Genomic DNA, 19435 nt, shown 5'->3' with positions numbered 1-19435 from the left:
ATATGAATGAATTGATGATTTAAATGTGTTCTCATTGGTATAATTTTCATCAAATAATATATAACACAAATAAAAATAATTTGAGTCAAATTGAACAAAAGACTTTGAAAGTCAAACTTGAACTATCAAGATGAGACATAAGGCGTAGAAGATAATATATATATAGAACGACACAATAAACAATTCATATATGTGATGACTAGCATTTATTTATACTTATGCTAAACACTTTACCAAATTAATTTCATGAATAAGAAGTTGCAAATTTGCGACTCTTTTTCTTTTAACTAGTTATAAAATTGAAGTTGTATTGCCTTATCTCAATTGGGCATCAAATAAATTTGACTTAAGGATGCTTTTAACTAGCTAAAGATTTTAATACATTTCAAGTCATAAGTTTCGTTTAATAGACATAAAAAGTAGAGTTTAGGAAAATCATAAACTCTTATATATTAAAATCCTTACATTAGCTTATGAAAAAAAAGTAGACCTTATCAATTATAAAATAAATTTCAGCTAATTTATCAAACACTTATAAAAAAATAATAAGCTTTCAAACACTTATAGATGATTTTCCGTTTAGACCTCGTCTTAATCCGAGTTACGGTTTAGGATTTATGGCCTTCCGAAAGTCGTTACACCCTATTAACGTTGTGCTGAAATTTCTGACCTACTCGCACTTAAACCGTCGCCACGGTCAAACGAAGACGAGTTTGGTTCTGAAAATTGGTCACCAACTAGGGGACTCATATAGGGAGCCATATCCACTGATTACGCGTCTTTTCGATTTACGTAGAGGTCGTAGCAGCTGACCGAAGTCAGCCTATTGTTTCGATCTCTATTCTTGTCAAACTTACTTAGCTTTTATGATGATGAACGATGATGATGATGATGACACTTAAACTTATTTTATGCACTATTAAAACTTATGAGGATAACATACTGACCTATTTTAAAATTTTTTTTTTTTTAAAATGGTTTTTTAAAATGGTTTTTTTTAGAGTAATTACAGAAATGGTTTTTCAAAAAAAAAAAAAAATTATAGAACTAGGTAAACCGGCATTTAAATAATCGGTTTGTCAGTGTAGGTCCAAACCGGCATTTCATTTGCTGTTTTGAGCCCTCCTAAACCCTAACCGTATATATACGTTGTACGTACCCGACAGATATGATGTTTACTGCAAACCAGCAAATGAATTGCCGGTTTGAACCCTGATATTTCCAGTTTTTTCAGTGTTTTATTACTGTAAAGCTGCAACCTATCATGTCATTGTTTGAGTTTTATAAAGTTATTTATAGATTTATTTTTAACAAATTTCTATCTCTATATAAAAACACTCACAATCTCATTTTTTACACACACATTTACAGCAAATTCTCTCTTTTTCCCTATTATTTTATACACATTCACAACTAAAAAAAATGGGACTTTTTTGCACAGTTGGTCCCTCTATTATACCCCAAATCGCTAGTTTGGTCCCTCAGTTTTTAATTTGGCAATCAGCGTCCCTGAGTTATTTTAATTTTGCAATTGGCGTCCCTCCGTCAAATTTCTGTTAAAAAGCTCCGTTAACCTGGTCATGTGCAATGCATGTGAGGGTAAAATTGTCTTTTTACTAAAACAAGGGACCACCGGCGCAAAACTAAAACTGAGGGACCACTGGCGCAAAAATAAAAATATAGAATTTTTCTCTTTTTTTTCTTTTCTTTTTTTTCTGTTCTTTTTTTATTCTTTTTTTTTTTTTCCTTTTTTCTTCTTTTTTTTAACTTTTTTTTATCGAAATAATACAACAAATGTGACAACCCGGTTTCATTATTATTATTATTATTATTATTATTATTACTACTGCCGCCGCCGCCGCCGCCGCCGCTGCTGCTGCTGCTATTTTTTTATCGAATTTAAACAGGAATATTTTTTTTCCATCGACACCTCTGTTCTTGACCCATTTTGCCAAAACCTCGAATTCGATTCAATTTTCAAAAAGTAATAATGCAGTCCTGTTAGGAATCCTCTAGTGAAACTTCCTGTAAAATATCAACTTCCAATTTTTGTTATCAAAGTCGAATTTACGAGTCAAAGTTTCGGTTGTAAAAGTCAAACGTTTTGTTCATCGCGAAATTCGTATTTGTTTTAGTGTTTCTGTTGAAATTGATGATTCAGAAAGTTTCTATAAAAGATTTGCAACATATTTTGTTTAGGAATCGTGGGTTAAAACAGCTTTAATTTCAAAAACACGATTTGAGTTTATATTTTTTTTTTCACGAACAGCTTCTGCTTCTGCTGTTTCTTTATTTTTGTTTCCTTTCTTTTCGTGTTTGATCATTCCAGTAAAATCGTTTCTGTTTGTTAATCCTAAAACCCATTTCAACGTTTTGATTATTACGATTGAGTATTGTTTTGGGCCGATTGGTTTGAAGAAAATGATGAAGGGAATAAAAACATTATTAATACGGGTTATATATTTACGGGTCTCACATTTAATCAGAAAAACAGAATGGTTCAGATGGTTAGGGAGGTGTCGGGTCAATGAGAGGTCTCGGGTTCGAGTCTCGGCTATGGCATTAATTTTTTTTGAACAAGAAAAAAAAAGTTTCGAACAAGAAAAAAAAGTAAAAAAAAGTTTCGATACAAAAAAAAAGTTAAAAAAAAGAATTAAAAAAAGTTAAAAAAAGTTTCGATACAAAAAAAAAAGTTAAAAAAAAGAAAAAAAAGGAAAAAATTAAAAAAAGAGAGAAAAAAAAGAATAAAAAAAAGAACAGAAAAAAAGAGAAAAATTCTATGTTTTTATTTTTGCGCCAGTGGTCCCTCAGTTTTAGTTTTGCGCCGGTGGTCCCTTGTTTTAGTAAAAAGACGATTTTACCCTCACATGCATTGCACATGACCAGGTTAACGGAGCTTTTTAACAGAAATTTGACGGAGGGACGCCAATTGCAAAATTAAAATAACTCAGGGACGCTGATTGCCAAATTAAAAACTGAGGGACCAAACTAGCGATTTGGGGTATAATAGAGGGACCAACTGAGCAAAAAAGTCAAAAAATGGCAAATCATTGCTTGATCAATCTCGAGTCCATCACAACGGTGAGCTTTCCGATAACCGCCAGTATGGGTATGACGGGTACACACAATCTTTCGAAGCTTTAGATGTTACCGGCTTCGATGTAGAACGCGTAGTAAGCTTTATACACGATAGGGTAGATTGTGAAGCCACTGACGTTTGGTACTGTGACGAGGTCACAGATTTGTTCAAGGAATTTCGATCCGAAGCCGTGTGGGAACGAATGGTCGGAAAGGCCAAACTGACGAACAAACGTATCACGTTGTACTGTAGGAACGTGTGGCCAAACTGACGAACAAAGGTTGGTATGCTGCCGACATGTCGCGGTATACACTGGGGGGAAAATCGTTCCCACCCATGAATGTTAGAACTATGCCTCTTTCCAAGTTGTTTGAGTGGATCAAGGAAAAATGTCCCATCGAACACTCGGGTGTGATGTATTATCACGTTGGCCATGAAAAATTTGTGTTGCTAAATGAGGAAGAGGAATGGGATAAAATACGAACACGAGCGTTTACCAGACGTGAACCTATTGGCTTGCATCTCAAACCTATAGGCTTGAACCTATAAGTAATGTTTTTAATGATAATGTTGTGTGTTTCGTTTTAATTTACTTAATGTAACTTTTCTCTTCTTCGAAAAATATGTAACCCTGTTTATGTTGATCAATAAAAGTGTTGTTCAAAAATTGTTATATTATTAGGAATAATATACTGATAATATTAATAAAAAACGTACTGATACGATATTATTAAACACAAACTAATACATAATTTGAAACTTCAAATCATAGCCATAATTTAAAAAACAGATAACACACAACAAACTAGGCGACTAGACGATTTCGTTCAGGAATACGATATTCACCGATGTTGATATGCCAAGATGTCGGAATAACTTGGTAATCATCATCCCAAATGGTAACGGTGCATTTAAACTTTCCATTGCTTCTTGCATCCGATTAACCATGATGTATCCGACATCGAAAGATATACCATTCTTGATCCAAAATATAAAGAGTTGTCTGTATGTTACCTACCGTTAAATTATTAACTAGGTTTGGTCGAATATCTATAGAATTTTCGTTGAGTACTGTGCTTTGACCAAAGTCAAATTTAGTTTGACCATAAAGCATGTCATTTGTCATAAAGTATGCTTTTGTCAGTGTAATTATTAACAATACCTTTGAGAGTGAACAAAATTGAAGACTAGCTAGCTCGTGATTGACTAGTCAACTGAAGACCCCTCAATGATGTATTGGTCAAGTTGAATTGTGGAGATCCCACTATTCAACTTGAGGGGAGTGTTAGAATACAAGGAGCCAAGAGTCAAATTACCATATTATGTAATTTGACTTTGGGATAAGAAAACAAGTTTCATCCTTTCCCTTTAGAGACTTTCACAAGCTGCCAAACCAAGTCCAGCCATGAAGACAACAAAACGGATACATATCTGCACATTGCCATTTACATAAAGGTGGTTCCAAAAGTGTTTATGGAGCCTAACCTTTTTAGGAAATAGCTGTTAGACCATTTGATGTATTTAAATATGTTCATGTGCATTGTAAACTAGAGAATCAGTTTTAAAACAACTGAGATATAAGCAATATATTCAAAATGTAGTCCTTAAACTTTAAACTCTCTTGTTATCTTTTATCTCCAATTCAGTTTATCAAAACGTTTCAGTTTACATATTCAATCAATGAAATATTTCCGCATATCAATTGAAAACACAATGATCATATGATATTTAAACTCATCTGCTTATTAAAGTATGGCACAATAAGATACCAATGCCATATTTTCTTTTTCTTCCTGATATTGTATTTTACCTACTTATTTGAATGTCTTGTTCGGTTGGATTTATTTAAAATTTCTTGTTTTTAGGCATGATCACTTGGATGATAAGCTTAAAAAAGCAAGACACTAAAGTAGCCTACTGATGTTTGTTTTTTTTTTTTGTACTATTGTGTTGGTATTGCAGGCGAAGTGCCCGAAACTGTTGTTGATGATGCTCATGGCAACAATTAAATCCACTTTTATAGTGCTTGCCTGGAATTAAGCTTTTAAGTTATTATGATCAAGTGGTTGTAATAATTAATTAAAAACCACCCTTGTTTTGAGGTTCGAACTTGACTTTTGATTTTGTGAAACATGCAGATTGTGACTTACTTATTGTAGTAAGTAGCTGAACTGGGTGTTTAACATTCCATTTCAGTTATTATATATGCTAAGCAAGATAGTTATCGTATTATTTATGTTTGTCTTGTTTTGGGTTTGAACCTGACTACTTATTATAGTGGTTGGGTTTTAACTGTTTATCGCTTACTTAAACTGATTAGGATATTTTTCTAACATATCAAAAGTTTTTTCATAATTGGATCTGGTGCCGAGGCCTTAGGTTTGCCATTTGTTAACTAAGTTTTCACCTATATATATATATATATATCAAATCTTGGTGACAAATTCGAAATCTTTTAACGATCCCGGAGAAATTACCTTGGGACTGAGCGCCCTTGTTTTGTATGTAGAACATGAATGAACACTGTCTTGTTGCTTTGTTTTTGTTGGATATTTTGCTGCTTATAATCTATTTTCTCTTTCTATTCCAACATTTCGTGTTGAAATTGGACAATGAGATTATAGACCAATGCTTCTTGTCTTTCGAGTTTAGAGGGTCAATTTCTATCTATTCGTGATGATAAACCAATCATCTTAGTGAGACATCCAATGTGAAGTTCTAATACTAGAGATAAAAACTGCAACAATATAACATGCATTAAAAATCAAAAACACTTTATGAGTATATAAATATGTAAACGGATAATGTTTTCCCAAAAAAGGAAACTAAAGTGCTTTAACACTAAAACTTTATTATGTAACATTAAGGCTAATAGGAAACTAACTTGTACATAAATTAAGTATAGAACACTTTATAGAACCAAGAACACTTGATAACTTTCATTATCTCAATCATCAATGTCATTATCCGAATATAATGAGGTAAAATGATTACACCAGGTTTGAGTTCAGCAGACACAAGCAAAGGAAACATAACAATGGTCGCTTAGGGAAGAAAGTCATGTCATAAGCACTTGAAGACAAAGAAGGGTTGTAATGGGACGGCTGGGTAACGGATCGAGTACGTACTCTTTTAAACAGCAGCCTGAATAATATACATAAAGGTTAATTTACAGGTATTTCTGCATCTAAGCCTCTGCATCTGCAAAGCAAATTATACTGGTAATATTTTATCGGGGTTATCACTAAAATGCCCATTTTTCCTTCCTTTTTTGACTCAGAACCCATAAAAAACGAAAGTTGACAATTTGCCCGCGCAAGACGCAAGGGCGCAAGGTGCTTGATTTGCGACCTTGCTTCCCGGTGGACGCAAGGACGCAAGGTGCCTCTTGCGACCTTGCTTCCCGGGGACGCAAGGACGCAAGGTGCTTCTTGCTCCTACCTGATGTCATAATCAACTCTTTCAGACATTTCATCAAACACCTTACGTGCATCTTACGTGATCATTGTGTATTACTCGTTTCGGGTTACACGTTTATTTAACACTACATAAGTTAAAAACTTGATTATATTGTTGAGCAAAACCTACGGAAATTGTATATAAGTTCTAATTGTGAATGAAGTTAAAGCGAGGTTATTATAGACGTTTATCTAGTCGTTAATAATCAAATTACAGTTGGTAACTAAAATAATTATTTGAACCACGTGAAATAATACAAAATATACTTGATTATATGTATGGCTAAGATGTTTTCTCAATATATAATTAACAAACTGTCTAAAAAACGGTATCACATAAGATGCACGTAAGGTGTTTGATGAAATGCCTGAAAGAAAACATTGATCATGGCAGCAGGCAGGAGCAAGAGACACCTTGCGTCCTTGCGTCCCCGGGAAGCAAGGTCGCAAGAGGCACCTTGCGTCCTTGAGTCCACCTGGAAGCAAGGTCGCAAACAGGCACCTTGCGCCCTTGCGCCTTGCGCGGACAAATTGTCAACTTTTATTTTTTATGGGTTCTGAGTCAAAAAAGGGAGAGAAAATGGGCATTTTAGTGATAATTCCTATTTTATTTATCTATATTCTTTCATTGAATTTTGTTGTTGAATACGTAGTATTTCATCTTGTTTATTGGATTTAGGGTTTGGTCATGAAACTTATATTACTGATTATTTGTTGTACAAAAATCATATTCGGTAGTTTCAGCTTGATTTATGTATGATGTAGAGTATTACAGAACTAAGTTGCAGAAAGCTGGAAAACAGTGACCTGAATTAGTATAGTTGGTGTTTCTTTTTTTCTTTTTTTTTTGTTTGAAATGATTAATTGATTGATAGTTGAGTAAACAAGAACAATAGATAATAAAAGAAAAACAAAATCAGAGATGATCTCATATGATCGATCTCTGCCTAATCAGACAAGATGAACAAATCTTGCTACCCAAGCCATAGAGGCCGAATACCAAACACGTACATAGTTTTCTAAATATCCTAACTTGACTAACAACACTCATATATGAAGAGATTGATAATGAAACCCCAACTAATTATTAGGCTACTTATTATATTGGGCTTGGCCTCATCTTGTTCTCTACTCACATATCCACCGGAAGTTTGATTGATTGGAGACCTAATAATTTCCCAGAAACAAAAAGATGAAAAATCCCAATATAATAAGTAGTATTTCATTTTGTGTATCCTGGTATGTCCGGATACACTAAGGAAATCACAGACTTGAAAAGACGTAGTTAGGTATTCTAACATACATACATACATACAATACCCACCATACTAAAACCACTCTCTGTTGTATGTTTATTTATGCATCTCATGATTATGATTATTATTAATTATTATGTTGCTTCAGGTTGAGCAGCTAGGTTAGCTAGGTTGGAAAAAAAATGGATGTCCCGAAATCTTTGGCTTCCATCCGTGTACTATAAGAGATACATCAGAAGCAACTTGTTGTAACTAAGGTGCAGTTTGTTTTTTGAGATGTTTTGGTCAGATTATCTGCGGATCATGTCTTTATAGAAGATGTGGTTTGAAGTTCTGTATGCTGAATAGTGAATGTATGCTATTCTCTCTCTCTCTCTCTCACACACACACACACACACCATACTAAAACCACTCCTTTGTTGTATGTTTATTTTATGCATCTCATGATTATGATTATCATTATTAATTATGTTGCTTCTGGCTGAGCAGCTAGGTTAGCTAGGTTGGAAAAAATTGGACGTCCCGTAACCTTTGGCTTCCATCCGTGTACTATAAGAGATACGTCAGAAGCAACTTGTTGTAACTAAGGTGATGTTTGTTTTTTAAGATGTTTTGGTCTGAAGATCTGCGGACCATGTCTGTAAAGAAGATGTGATTTGAAGGTCTGTATGCTGAATAGTGAATGTATGCTGAATAGTGAAGACTGTTTGTTTTTATGTCTGCAAAATAACTTAATTCTATGTGCAGCACTTAGAAGCATACATCTAAGTCTACGAGGCTGCAGACATAGACATTATTTTATCTTATGTCTTCGGAAAAACAAACTGTCTGCAGTAAAAACGTCTGCGAGCGCGAAGACATAAGACATAATAAGATCTGCACACAGAAAAACAAACAACACCTAAACTAAATCTGGTCTTTTGGTTATACACCATTATTAGTAACTAAAAGGAACCACTCTCAGTAACTTAACCTATGGTTAATTTATGGCTAGTGATAAACCAACCTATGGTTGCAGTTGTAGAGTACAACTCAATAATGCACGTAAGCAATTTTAGTGTTGGATTTATCAACACCCTTAATCTATTAGATACCAAATTTGAAGACGATATGTATAAGAAACATGCCATTAAAGACCACATGAGCATGTGTTCAAGGTTATGAGCTTCTTGTTATGGTATTTTAATAAAATTTTAATATTGATTTATTGATGTTCATTGATATTTTATTATAGTAATCAAAACTTGGTTGGTTTTGAATATTTTCTAATTGGAGGTCCTTGAGTCCAAATGAATATTGTTTTGTACTCTATTGTTTTTAATGATCTCGACATTCCGATTTCCAAGCGACAACGATTTGTTAGAGTTTATGAGGAGTCTAATGATATGCATCAACGAGTTTACTGGTCATTTTGTGGTCCATGTGCAGTTTGTTTGAGTTTTAATTATTTTTGGGATGGGATGGAACGACGTATCATTGTTAGGGATTTGCAAAGGAGTCAATACACCATGGTGGGTGTATTTGATTAGGAGGAGGATGATGGGAGGGAATTGGATCAACTAATTCGTTTTGAAGGATTGTCTTGTAAGGTTACAGATTGTATTATGTATGCTAGCGTTCATGTCGTGAAGATATGGATTTGATACATGAAAGCAAGGTTGCAAAAATCAGAAAAATCGGCCAAGTTCTCGCCGAGAAATCATTTTGGAGTTGCTGCCGAGTTCTCGTTTTGAAATCGGCCAAAAAATCGGTCGTTATAAATTGAGTTTCTCGGCCAAAAATCGATCAAATCTCGGTATCATAAAAATTATCCCAAAAGTCAACCGCCGAGAACTCCCAGAAATGGTCCCGCTGAGAACTCCACTGTTAACCTAATTCTCAAACTACTCCATATCAAACAAATCAAATTGCTGCTCAGAAATTCTTATAAACGGTTCTCTTCCACACAACATCGAAATTAGCACGAAACACCACAGCATATAGAACGATCTGACCATCTTCCCAATGGAAACGATAATATTATTTTCCTGATCATCTTCTATAACCTCATTTTGCATTACCATAACCAATTGGTTCCAAAGAACAGGACCTTCAGAGATTAAGTATGTAAAAGTTAACATAACCTGGTTAGTAACTTGAGCATACACAAGATGATCTCCAGCTAAACAATGAGAGATGATTCTAACTGAGGAAAATTCATCATTAAAGAGTTCTTCATTGAATTCAGTAATAGCAAGATGACCTGTTTGAAAGGTAACATCTGCACCTTATAATGGAATATTAGGAAAATGTGGATCTTGAAGAATATTTCTTTCTTCTAAATTGATAACATTCAAAATTCTTATAAAGAAAACATTATGTTCTTCTCGTGCTCTGAATAACATATAGCTATTGTGCATATCAAGTAGATTTGACACAACGTGAGAGGGTGTCCGTCTGAGATTTGTAGCCTCTTGAACTCGAACTCAATAAATTTCATTGAAATGAAACTGTTCTGGAGCACCACAACTGAACATCCACGCTATTGGATAAGGCCGGAGGTTATAGCCTCTAATAAAAACTGGATCGCGCCTTGTTAGATTGCGAAAACTTTGGTTTAAATGAACGACTTGTCGATATAGTTCTGGACGTCTAGTTGCAAAGAGCCAATGATCAGTCATTGGCTACAGGAAATAAAGCTTGTTCAATAGGGGGTGCATTGTGAGGGTTCTTCATTTGTTGGGTGGCGGTGTAGCGGCGCCTGAAATAGGGTTTTTAGGGTTATGTTGATCGGGTGAGAAAATTATGTAGTATTTATGTAAGTAGGTGGGGAGGTTAAAATATATTAATTTTTTTTTACTTTTTTCAAATTAATTTTTTATCCGATGGATAAATAATCCAAGCTCTCGCCCGATGGATAAAAAATTAATTTGGAAAAAAAAAAATATATATATATGTGTGTGTGTGTGTGTGTGTGTGTGTGTATTTCAACCTCCCCAACTAATTATAACCCTAAAAACCATATTTCAGGCGCCGCCACACCGCCACCCAACAAATGGAGAACCCTCACAATGCACCCCCTATTGAACAAGCTTTGTTTCTTATAGCCAATGATCAGTCATTGGCTCTTCGTCAACTAGACGTGTCAGAACTATATCGATAAGTCGTTCATTTAAACCAAAGTTTCCGCCATCTAATAAGACGCGATCCAGTTTTTATTAGAGGCTATAACCTCCGGCCTTATCCAATAGCGTGGATGTTCAGTTGTGGTGGTCCAGAACAGTTTCATAACAATGAAATTCAAGGAGTTCGGGTTCAAGAGGCTACAAACCTCAGACGGACACCCCCTTACGTTGTGTCAACTCTACTTGATATGCTCAATAGTTATATGCTATTCAGAGAACGAGGAGAAGATAATGTTTTCTTTATAAGGATTTTGAATGTCATCAATTTATTAGAAAGAAATATTCTTCAAGATCCACATTTTTCTGATAATGCATTACAAGGTGCAGATTTTACCTTTTAAACTGGTCATCTTGCTATTAATGAATTCAATGGAGAACTCTAATGATGAATTTTTCTCAGCTAAAATCATATCTGATCATTTAGCTAGAGATCATCTTGTGTATGCTCAAGTTACTAACCAGGTTATGTTAGCTTTTTCATACTTAATCTCTCAAGGTTCTGGAACCAATTGGTTATGGTAATGCAAAATCAGGTTATAGAAGATGATCAGAAAAATAATATTATCGTTCCCCATTGGGAAGATGGTCGAATCATTCGATATGTTGTGGTGTTTCGTGCTACTTTCGATGCTGCGTGGAAAAGACAACCGTTTATAAGAATTTATGAGCAGCAATTTGATTTGTTTGATATGGAGGAGTTTGAGAATGAGCTTAACAGGGAAGTTCTCGGCGGGACCATTTCTGGGAGTTCTCAGCGATTGACTTGCGTTAACTCTTGGGATAATTTTTATGATACCTGAGATTTGACCGATTTGACCGAGATTTAACCAATTTGACATATTTTTGGCCGAGAAACTCAATTTATCGGTCATTGACGGATTTTTTGGCCGATAAAACGAGAACTCAGCAGCAACTCTAAAACGATTTCTCGGCGAGAACTCAGCCGCTTTTTTCGATTTTTGCAACCTTTCTTGAAGGTAATAGGTATATTCTTCGTTTTGACTTAAAACACAATCGAACTCTGCTTGATCAGTTGGACTTTCCCATGCGGACGCGCGACATCAAGAAAACATTATCTTTAAAAGAGGACTTACCCTCGCAGTCGATCAGGGTAACTTTTTCCTCAATGATATTGACGATGAAAGATATTATTCTCCTCTTGTTGATTATATATAAATTAAGTTAAATATAATCAAGAACAGAAGAGAATGATACATGCTATCGTCAATATCATGGAGGAAATAGATTACCTTGCTGGACCGCAGGAGTAATCCTCTTGTAAAGAGGAGGTTTGCATGTTGCCGAGCATCCGCATGGAGAAGTTCCAATTGATTAAGCCAATTCCGAGGGTATAAGTCAAATAGAGAAATATACATGCAACCTTCAAGTTCCATATCCATATCTTCACAACCATGAAGGTTATCCATACACAGTACCATTAATAACTTTTAAGACAATCCTCTAAAACGGATTAGTTGGATCCCATTCCCTATCATCATCCCTCTCCCAGTCAAATACACCTACATGGGGTATTGACTTTCAGTATTATTTCTTTGATATACAAGCAAATATCTAACAATGATACGTTGTTCCATCCCCCAAAAAAAAACAAATCTCAAACAACCAATGCATGGACTACAAAATGACCAGTAAACCCGTTAGTGCGGATCATCAAACTCCTTATAAACTCTAACAACACACTGTCGCTTGGAAACCGAGATATGAGATCATTAAACACAACAGCATGCACACCGGGGGATAATGATATGTTTCCCTTGATTATTTTCGATAAATACATTTGAATTGCCTTCTTCATTTGTACCCAAGGACCTCCAACAATAAAATATTCAAAACTAACCAAGTTTTGATTAACAACTTATGCGAAGATTATTTTATCTCTATAGAATTTCACCCTAAGAGAGTAATGCAGTAGAGAGCTTGGTCGATCTACCACAAGAACCCTTTCAAGGTGAATTTAACTTTCTTATAACTACAAGCGTAAGTAATCATGAAGAATAGCTACTAACCAAGTATGTAAAACTTCTGAATGGTAACCAAGTATGTAAAACTTCTGAATGGTCTACCACTGTATCACGAATACAATTTCAATAGTGGTTTGTGACAAGAAGTATTTCTGTATCGAACCAATTATGAGAATCTTAAAACAATCAATCAAGAGATATTGTACTCATGGCTATTGTGAACCATTAGCTATTGAGGCTCCACACTATATTTCCATCGTTTTTCAGTATACATCCCTTTTTCGTGTTTTACAAGAAAATATATCTGATGAAGATGGTCATTGGCTACAACTGACACTTGTCACTATCCTTTGACGCTTTTTTCAAATTTTGGCAAATGAAAAAATGGGACGAGATTATCGGGATCATCTAGTAGGATGATAGTTTCTTGCATAATGATTATGTTCAGAAAGATGAGAAAGTAATCATGTACGATTGGGTAATTCATACTCGTTCCGCGAAAAGCATATTTCTATGATACGTATTCTAAAACATTAGGTAATGCAGTGGTCGACGTCTGAGATTTCACACCTCGGAGAACCTGAAGCCAATCACTAAAAAAGTCAGTCACCCGACAAAGTGAATACTCGCGGTTTTATATTTGGACGAACAATGTACCCATATATGAATCGTAAAGTATATCTTATTAAATAATATAACCTTCAGTTTATAACAGTGAGTTAATACATTCGAGAAGATCAGTTTCTCTAAGAGAGATCTGGGAATTAATCTATGGGAGTCCTTGTTAAGGAAGAACAGGTTGAGTAACGAGATTATCTATGGTTGGATAGGTGGTGACGACGACCGGAGATAGGGTATTTGCGGTGTTGGCGGCCGCTTGAAAGGGTTTAGGGTTAGATTTGATTTGGGAGATAATGAGATGAGAAATATATTTTTACGTGGGTGAGAGGGAGGGTTAAAAAGAACATATTAATTTTCTTAAATTAAATTATATCTATTATGATGTGAATTATAATAGATATAATAATAATAATAATTTAATAGATATTATGATGTGAATTCATCGCATATGCGGGATTGGGTATTGTTGTTGTTGTGTATGATGTGAATTCAAAACGATATTATTAACTATAAAATATAATATGGATAAACATTATTTATAATGTTACAATATTAGAGGACGGAATATACACCAACCATATATACAACATTAGCAAATAGAACTAGATAAAAATGGCATCCTCTAATATTATATATATATATATATATATATATATATATATATATATATATATATATATATATATATATATATATATATATATATATATATATATTTGATACTTCTTGATATCAAATTTACATCAAACTCATTCCCTAGCTCAATTTCTCTCACATCAAACCCTAACCCTAAAAACCCTTTAAGTTGTAACCAACACCACCAACAACCTATAGCCAACCGCCGCCATCAGCCATAAAACCATGGATAATCCCTCTTTCAAAAAAAGGACTTCCCATAGATGAATTACTTCCTCTTAAAGAAAATTGATATATATATATATATATATATATATATATATATATATATATATATATATATATATATATATATTGATACTTCTTGATATCAAATTTCTCTCACATCAAACTCATTCCCTAGCTCAATTTCTCTCACATCAAACCCTAACCCTAAAAACCCTTTAAGTTGTAACCAACACCACCAACAACCTATAGCCAACCGCCGCCATCAGCCATAAAACCATGGATAATCCCTCTTTCAAAAAAAGGACTTCCTATAGATGAATTACTTCCTCTTAAAGAAAATTGATATTTCCGAATTGTATCAAGTCAACGTTATCAACCGAAACTTGTACACCATTTAGTAAGGCATAATTTACAGTTCATACATGGTACAACATTCGTTTGAATACAAAACCCACTTTGTCATGTGACTTTAATTTTTTTCATTGATCAAGTTTTTAGCTTCCGGTTCTCCGGTGTACGAAATCTTAACATCAACCAGGTGGATTAGCTACTGTTCTAGATATGCATCATAGCAATATGCTCTTCAGAGAACAAGTACAAATTTTCCCTAACATAGACGACTATTTTCTCATCCTTTGAAACATAATCAATATGCAAGAAGCCATCATCCCTCTAAACGAAAATTTTCCGGAAAACCCATTACAAGATGATTATGTTGTTAGGGTTATTACTGATCGTCACCAAACAGATAAAATAATCTATGAACATGTAGTCGATCAAAACAAGGTAGGTTTTGACCCGAATAGAGATGCCGATTCATAATGAATCTATTGAAAAATATCCAAAGAATACCGTCATCACGAGAAGAGAGGAGGAAGTAATCGTTTTGTACGACAATATTTTTGATGATTTCAACATTCCACTCTCTAATTGACAAGGTCTTCATTGGAGTTCATTCAACTCAGATTGAATATCGGCTCGAACAAATAGTGTAGACTGGTTTAAGATATAATAATATGATATCATAGGGGAAATATTTTGGGGTGAACATTAGTATGAGATATTTTTTTTGGTATACCAACTAAACACCATTGGAAGTCAATATACCTTAGTGGGTATATTTAACTGGAGGGATTATGATTAAATGGAAGGGAAAATTGTTTGAAAGTACACCGAACTTTCATCAAATTCCTATTGTATGCATCTAATTTTCAAATCTCCTATTGTATGCATTCAACTTTCTAAATTGTTCTATTGTATGTATTTAACCTGTTATAATAGGTAAACTTTAAGTCACCTATTTTTAATAGTTACATTATTGGTCCCTAATGTTTATTAGATATTGCATCATTTATTTTTTCTAGACAAAATTACTATCATTGATCCCTCTTCTTCTAATTTTACTGCAATGATCACAGCGTTTTTGCACTTTTTGTTAAATCACACAAAAACAGGAACAACAATAACAACAAGAAGGGGTATCAATTTGACCATGGTTAGAGCTAAGTAGAAGGTCAATTTCCTAATAGTTTAATTGATTACTAACGATTTCCTTGAATGAAGTTCTACAACATAGAGAAACATATTTAAATGCATCTCCTGGTCAACAAATCAACAAACTATTTTAAGAAAACAGACTTAGTATTTGAAACTTTGACTGAGAACAAATTATCCTTGCTCACCATTGCCGGAACCACCAAATCGACCAATCACTGGTTGATGCCGGAATCGACCAGTTGTTGTCGGAATAGGCAATCTCACATCGGTTCTCGTCTTAATCTTTTTATGCCGGACATCCATCGGAAAACCATTATCTTACAACAACGTACAATCTTGATAGATCTTCTCAATCGGCATCGTTGTCTGGTTCGCCATCGCAGAGATCGATTACGCCGAGTGCCACATCGAAAATGAAAAAGGTGTTAGGGTTGTGTTCTAATTTTCTGTTTATACTATCCGTATGTATATATATTTATTATGTTATATTTATATTTATATTGTTGGGGTTTTAGTTTAGGATGAAAAGGAAGTTTAGGTTGGAGAGAAAAAAGTAGAAAGAAGGGCTTTTGTTTGATGAAAAGATGAAAACTAGTATTGCTTTATCTAACACAGACTGACTAGAGAAGATTAAATGCAATAGGATTTAATTTAGATTTGGCCGAAACGGAAGAGACTAAGAAAAGCAAAAGTGGTTGCACGGGAACCAAAAAAATAGAGGACAAGTGTTTTGTTAATTCAATACTAGAGATTTATATTATATGATGGATATTTTGGTGATAAACAAAAAGGATGTGATAAATCTCGTATCAGATACTCCAAATTTCAGTTTATAAAGAGACAACTTGTAGATTACTTCAAAAAACAACAATAGGTTATAATCCATTGATGGTTGAATTCAATGTTTGGGATTTTTAAAATTAGGGTTCTTATTTTTTTTAAGTGATGAAGATGTTAGGGTTCTTATTGATGAAGGGAATGGTAGGATGAAATAAGATCTAACGAAAAAATTTAACGGACGTTAAATCGAGGGACCAACCACAAATTTTTTTCTACATAATTACTGGATACCTGGTGTACAAGTTACATGATGCATACAATAGAACAATTTAGAAAGTTAAATGTATACAATAGTATATATGAAAGTTGGATGTATACAATAGAAATTTGTTGAAAGTTCAATGTATTTTTAAATAATTTTCCCTAAATGGAATGGGAGTAAACTCGTGCATTTCGGAGGTTTTTCTATCAAGGTTATTGACCGCATTTTGTATGTTAGCCTTTAATGTCATGATGAATATTTTTGGGTCAGAAATGTTAATAGGTACTATTTTTCGTTATAATTTAAACAATCAGTATCTAGTCAGTTGGAATTCCACCCAATGGCAATGGTTGTGTATCGGCATAATGAAAATGCAATCTTTACGAGCGGTCCATAGGGTTCAACCATCTTTTTCCTAAATGATGGCAGGTATCATTCTCTCCTCTTCTTGTTTAAATTTAACTTATGCACGTCAACACGTCTTCATTAGGTATTCGTTCATTTTTTTGAAATACTACTAGTTAATTACAGTAGAAATCCATTTGTATTACGTATTCTATCAAGCAGTTGTATATTTTTCAACGATTGTATCTTTCTTGTGGTTAAGCTTTATTATATATATATATATATATATATATATATATATATATATATATATATATATATATATATATATATATATATATATATATATATATATATATATATATATATATATATATATATATATTCATTTAAAACACATATAATTGTGATATTGATTACGTAAATTGATCATATTTGTGTATTCTTCATAAATTTGTATCTTTTTATGCTTTAGTTTATGCGGTTTATTGATAATTTATGTAAGCTTGATTTATCAGTTATAACAAAAAAATACATATGTTGACAAGCTCTTTTAAGTATTAAGATCTTTAATTTTGTTGTTATTAAGTTATTATTATATTCAAATGGTGCGTGTATTGTGCAATTGTGAGATCATAATGTGAATGATCTGTAACTTCCAACTTCTAACTTAAGTTGATATGCAAGTTTCATATGAATATAGATAAGTTTGAGGAAAAGTATGACTATAATAAATGGAAATGTTCCTTTGTTAATTATCGTCTCTTTTATATGAGACCCATTAGACCATTACCAACGATAAGAGGGTTGCCCTCTAATAGCATATCAACTTCGCCCTGCTTCTTTTCATCACACAAGTGAGCACGAGTTGTTCTAATTAAATTGTGGGTTGTTTGTTAATTTTGTTGTATATATGTATTTAGTTACTAGTGTTTAGTTATGGTTAATTTTTATTTAAAAAGCTATCTTGAAAACTAGATCTAACGAAGAAGATGGGGCCAAGTGATGGGGAGGAGATGTCATGGTTGGTAGTGGTGTGTGATGGGTATGTGATAGGTAGGAAATGAAGAGAAGATTAATGTGGCGGTCTGTCCAAGGAAGGACTTCATGGTTGGGAGCAGTCTTATAGCATTGAGTAACGCCTTTCTCTGTAGCTAATTTGGCAGACCTCAACAACTAAAGCACGGCTACAACACACCTATGTGCAACAGATAAAAGATATATCCCATTACCATTATCATTGGTCTCAAATGAACTGATGGCAATTATTTGGGGCCACGCAAATTTAAGCACCTTAATTTAAGGATTTTTTCATTAGCTTGATTAGATAATTAAAAATTGCACTTCTCATGAAACAAATGGAATACGAAAGGAAACAAACTATCTAAGATATTGATAGTGGGAAAGAGACTAACCACCCGTTTAAGCATTGTGTCATTACAACGACTTCACGACCAGCAAAACGTGAAGGCGTCCTTTTATTACCCTGAAACAAAATCTTAGAGGTCAGAAGATATACATTATGCACAGTAAATGAATCTAAAACGCAATTTTGATTATAACCATGATAATAACGCGTTCAGTCACACAAAATGGAAATTGAAGGCTGCAGACCCTCGATTGGTGCTACAAGAGACAAGTTAACTTGAATTACATCAGGAAGTCATGAGTGGTATCCTGCATATAACAAGCTTTTGAACATATCAATAAACCTTGTCTAATATATTTCTTCTTTTAGAGACACGATGATTTGCAACACTTATTCCCTGCAAACCTGCATGTACAGCAGATTGTAGAGCTACACAGATAAATAGAGTTTGAATATATATCAAAATATAAATTAAAGCCAGATTCTTTATACTCAATATTATAGTGCATGTTAATAACTATATGTAGTACAGATATTCAAATAAACCCCGTATAGCAGAGAAGTAGATAAATTGAAGCATTTATGAAGTATTCCAACATCTGATGTTGATATAAATGAATTTAGTATTTAAAAAATAGTTTGTAGTAGATTTAATAGAACCAGAAAAAACTTATACCTTTCAAGACTCAGCAACCGATACTAGAGTTCTTGCACCATTTCTTTAACATCCTGTAATTAGAGCACTATTAATTAATTAA

General features: G+C 33.7%; 1 long non-coding RNA gene across 3 annotated transcripts; it reads right to left on the bottom strand.

The window, feature by feature from the left end:
- Positions 1–5974: 5974 nt before the first annotated feature.
- On the bottom strand, positions 5975–19405 carry LOC139862077 (uncharacterized). 3 transcript variants are annotated; one of them, XR_011764041.1, is made up of 4 exons: positions 19354–19405; positions 18872–19082; positions 18724–18794; positions 5975–6223 (listed from the first exon to the last, which is right to left on the bottom strand). It is a non-coding gene; the product is annotated as an uncharacterized lncRNA (long non-coding RNA). The 3 variants fall into 3 exon arrangements; XR_011764043.1 differs by lacking the exon at positions 5975–6223 and adding an exon at positions 7409–7704; XR_011764042.1 differs by lacking the exon at positions 5975–6223 and adding an exon at positions 15982–16287.
- Between the last annotated feature and the right edge of the window lie 30 nt (positions 19406–19435).

Source organism: Rutidosis leptorrhynchoides, chromosome 8 (genome assembly GCF_046630445.1).
Source record: "Rutidosis leptorrhynchoides isolate AG116_Rl617_1_P2 chromosome 8, CSIRO_AGI_Rlap_v1, whole genome shotgun sequence".
NCBI lineage: Eukaryota > Viridiplantae > Streptophyta > Magnoliopsida > Asterales > Asteraceae > Rutidosis > Rutidosis leptorrhynchoides.
The sequence above is the reverse complement of the archived record's forward strand: the minus strand, read 5'-3'. Positions and strand labels throughout refer to the sequence as shown.